The sequence below is a fragment of the Aplysia californica genome, unplaced genomic scaffold (assembly GCF_000002075.1).
Source record: "Aplysia californica isolate F4 #8 unplaced genomic scaffold, AplCal3.0 scaffold00229, whole genome shotgun sequence".
NCBI lineage: Eukaryota > Metazoa > Mollusca > Gastropoda > Aplysiida > Aplysiidae > Aplysia > Aplysia californica.
Genome location: NW_004797499.1, coordinates 860941 through 865940, shown reverse-complemented (window position 1 = coordinate 865940; position 5000 = coordinate 860941).

Here is a 5000-nt window from a genome sequence, read left to right as displayed (position 1 = left end):
CCCAGTGTCGTGAAAGTCTTACAAAAACTATGATTTACGAAAAGTGAAATAAGAAATCTGTACTGGAGCGAAACATGGAAGAATAGAGCGAAGATCAGAGTACGTCATTAGCGAGGTGGTAATCTATGGCTCATAAGGGGTCTGTGATGAGCTTCCTTGGTTCCACACACCACGCACAGATCGATCGAGGGAGACTTCAGCTGCCGCGGAGAGGGTTAAAAAGGGAAATCACTGACAGTTCACAAAAAAGGGAATGCAAGTTGCATGCGAAAAGACTTCATACTTCCCTCCAATTTTTACACCAGTTTAGGCCTAAGTATCTTTTTTCATATTTTTGCTTGGCCTTGTTTAACAAGTAGGACTCCTATCTGAACACCAAATGCATGTGATAGTTTGTCATTTCGAAGGCGAAGCTTTCTTGATTGCCTTGAGAAGACAACGAGCTGCTGAGAGTAGATATTCATTGACGGGATAGAAACATTTATTTGCGCAATACGATGATTAATTAACAAAATCAGAATTTTAATAAAGAAGAAAGAAGAAATGAACAAGAAGTCGAATTACCTTAATTCAATGGTGTGCAAAGTTTCTGTTTATTTATTTCCAGCATACAGCATTCTTTCCCTTAACTTATGGGGGGGGGGGGGGGGGGTTGTTCCAAACGAATTGTTATTTTTGTCTTTTTTATATGAACTGTTATTGTTGTTTTTCCATGAAAACTTTTACGACTGTTTTTCCAGGAACGATTTTTGTTTCTTTTAATACTGCAGGTACTGTTTTTTATGAGAACTATTATTCCATAAGGACCGATATCATTGCTAATCTATAAGTATTATTACTATTGTCATTTTATGAGAACTTTAATCAAATATATGTCAAGTGACAGATAAACAAACACGACAGGGCGTGTTACCTTACCCTGAAGCTAAAGAGGAAAAGAAGAAAATAGTCCAATACCGTGCTTTGACCGGTTTCTGGGCGCTACCAAAGTTTTGGAGGTTCAAACTGTGTCACGGTATGCAACAATTGACACAAATTAGAATCGCATGTATTTAAGCGGCGAGTTTCCTACTCTGTCTGTCAGGGCCTACCCAGGCTGACAGAAATACAGCATCCCAGTAAAAAGGCCGAGTATACTCGGTAACAATGTTCTCCCCTCTCTAAAATCGAAGTCAGGTCTCCTGCGTGCGACAGTGAAGCGCCTAATCGCTACATCACAGACAGCAGTTAACAGTAAGCTTATCCCTGACTTACAACATTTAATGACAAAAGACATCCTACCTGCTCACCAGCACGCTCACCTTTACCCTGAAACTGTCCCTATACGTGCAACAGGTGTGCAAGTGACAGAACGCGCGGGGGGAAAACCCTCGACCTCGACAGGAACTCTAATATCACAGGCTTTCGAAAGCAGCGATACATTGGATCCATAATGGCTTAGGTATAACCATGGCAACTACAAAGATTCTACCGGGGAAGCGTGGGTAAACTACGGCGTCACAGCTCGACATTTATCCTTAACACTTTGTCGTCATGTGAACAGTTTTCCTGCCGCCTCTCGCCAGATGTACATAAGTACTGATAGTGAAAATATTGATCCTGACCTTAAAGAAATAGTGTGGCCTTTCTCCCTTATAAATCTCCTGCGATGGAGAAAAAAAAGGTGTGCAACCCACATGTAAACTATTAGATCTATGTTGTTATAAGATTTGATCCGAAGAGAACAGTGGCGTCGGTAGCCTAGTAATTAGACTACCGGACTCGTAATCGTGAGACTGCGGGTTCGGGGGGTTCGAGCCTCAGCTCGGCCCGGGACGAGCCTCAGCTCGGTCCGACGTTAAGATAAGATAAGATATATTATCTTTATTGCCCAGATCCAGGCACGTTGGTTTGGTGTTTCACCACACACACACACACACACACACACACACACACACACACACACACACACACACACACACACACACATACAAAAATGCGCACACACACACACACGCATAACATAAATGAACAGTAATATAAACAATAATAGTGTTAAACTAGATACAAACTCAGTATTCTGATTGTAACTCAATTGTGCTCTGAAGCATGCTCTAAGGTGCACTGAGTGAAGAAGTTTGAGGGATGATGGTAAGGATGAACTTCTGTATCTTTCTCTGCTGCAGATCAGAAGCCTAGGTCTTTTACTTCTGACGGATATTTTTATTTGAGGGAAAAAGGGATGTTTATCATCCAAAAAGATGAATTTCATTTTGTTCTTCTCTCCCCCCCCCCCCCCTTTGGGAAAGGCACTTTACATTAATTTCCCACTTGGCTGGATCCTTTTGGAGATGGACGTTAAACTCGGAGGTCCCGCTATAAGAGTCCAAACACACAGGCTCCATAGAGACCCTACCTTTTCCGGGCCAGAAAAATTCTGTACAGAAAAGTGCGGTTATAGCGTTCACACAGGGTCCATACAGACCATACAGATGTTTCCGGTTTCAAGATAGCGCTCACGAGGAAGTTCAAGATATTTCTGCTTTGGTGGTACAAAAGAAAAGCCACAGCATCCAAACGGCGTCACTGGATTCACCCAATTTGTAAAGACTTGGGAGCTTTGAGAGAATTCAAATTGTTGCCCCAAATATTTACTGTTGTTGAGAAATGTTTTGGAATATTTTTGAATGACGCCAGCAACATTATACGGACGAAATCTCTGTTGGGCAAACTTTAGTCTTTTTTTATCATAAAGCGCTGCTCTTGCCCGCACAAGTTCGATAAGCTGTGCATCGTCCATTTTGGCCACGTGCGAAGAGTGTCGCGGAGTGAGTATGCCGGCGTGTTTAGATCCAGTGGCGTCAACTCCCCTTTTCTGTCCGCACAGACCAGAAAATGTATGGCATGCTTGACACAATCCAGATTGTGCGCTGGACGGGAAAAAATCTGGACGCAGCGGTCTGGCTGCTGTGTGCATGTCAAGTTTTAAAGTTTTATGTTGAACGCAAACGCACTTTTTATGCGTGGTCTGTGTGGAGCCTGTGTGTTTAAGCTCTAACGCTAACAGTGTTGATAGGGGGCGTTAAGCCTATACCATTTCACCATCTTCACCGAATACAAAGCTACATTATCCACTTCTTCGTTAACATGATATATAGATAGATAGACTCGCAACTGTAAGGTCGTGGGTTCGAATCCCGTCAGGGACCCGACGTTGTGTCCTTGGGAAAGGCACTTTACTCGAATGTTCCTCACGTCACCCAGGTGGGAATGGGTACCCGGCCATAGACAGCGAAAGTGTTTGAGCGCTTAATCAGCTGCTTGCACTGTTTGCTTCCCGTGAAGCTGAGAATCTTTCAGAGTGTTCTATGGTCTGCTGGGGTAATAATATAGTGTAAAGCGCAGAGAGCTTGCTGTTGAGCGGGGATATGCGCTATACAAATGCTATTTATTATTATTATTATTAGATAGATAGATAGATAGATAGATAGATAGATAGATAGATAGATAGATAGATAGTGTCTGGCCAACTATCTATTTTTTGGTTATTTCTATATTACCAACTTGTCCGTTACCCCCCACCCCCTTCATCCCCGATCCCCTTTCCCTCTCAAACGTACTGAGTTTTCTGCCGTCGAAGAGTTAATAAGCTTAGATAATAAGCTCTTTCAGTACCACGTGATGGCATGTATTTATAGATCTAGTTGATGTTTACACACGCGAACAAGAGGTGTTGTCAGCGAAGCTTTGGTGTGAGAGTTACAGGGTTGCTTTCGTTTTTCCTTTTCGGATTTTCTTCCTTGTAATCGATTGCGTTGAAGGGGAAAATTGGTTGAACCAAAGATCTTATATACATGATGGTTCACTCCTCTCTTATAGCCAATTTTTTAAAAAGTGTCCTCAAAATCCGGTTGGGCCCTCTTCGAAAAAGAGCGGACTTTGCGAACAGTTACTCTACTAGTGTGGAAAAAAATCAGAGCGGAACTAATAAGATGTGATATTCCAATTCTTCTGGAGAAATGAAAAATAACTTCAAAACAAAGACGGCAACGCCATCTGAAGCAAAGCACGGACTTCCGCGAACACTTTTTTGGCTGAGTGAAGTATCTTCTATACACGGTCTTTGGTTGAACTTCCCGACGACGTTGTCTCCAACTAATCTCCGCGATTCAGCACTGCTTAGTAGCGGGGGACATGAGAATAGCGAGCGATAATTTACCTGTATTCATTTTCTGACGATTGATTTTTGACACTGGACTGACGAACTGCGCCTGGGTAGAGTAAAGATTGCTTTCTTTTCTAAGGTTAAAGATACCAACTCTTTATTTATTTCCCCTCAACATTCATCAGGCTATTGAGGTCTATCCTTCACAGACTCAGCTTAATGATAGCCGTCAGATGTGACACCAATCTTCCATGGTTTTTATTGCTGAATTTTAAAAAGATTTTAATCAATTATTTTGTTACGTAAAAAGGGTTTACATATACAGTCTAAGGTTAGTATTTGTTTCATTTAATTTTTAAATACTTGGCGCACAGTGTCCAGCAGAGAAAGTCGTGACCCTCTGCTGTTTGTGACCCAATCGAAATGGCCCCTTATCCGAAAAGTGTACGCACCCTTGACCTGCGGTATCGCATTTCGTGTATCTAGTGTTAATCGAAAACTAAAATAATATATTCACGCAATTCCTCAGTTGCAACGCGGACCGCAATTATAATTAAATTTTATGTTATGCGCTCCGTGACATAAAAATTGTTCATGTAGTGCATAATTTATTGAGTTTACATTGTTTAAATTTGTAGTTATTTAATCTTAGCTTCAAAGCGTATACTTTCAAGTAACAATTTGCTAAGGATTATAAAATAAAAGTATCTGTTGTGCCGGACTGAATGCCATTTCTTGCTGCAAAATTCTCCACTTGAGGTGGGTGATCTCCCCACAACGCGTGCCTGCAATTGGGTTAAGTTAATCTCTCTCTCTCTCTCTCTCTCTCTCTCTCTCTCTCTCTCTCTCTCTCTCT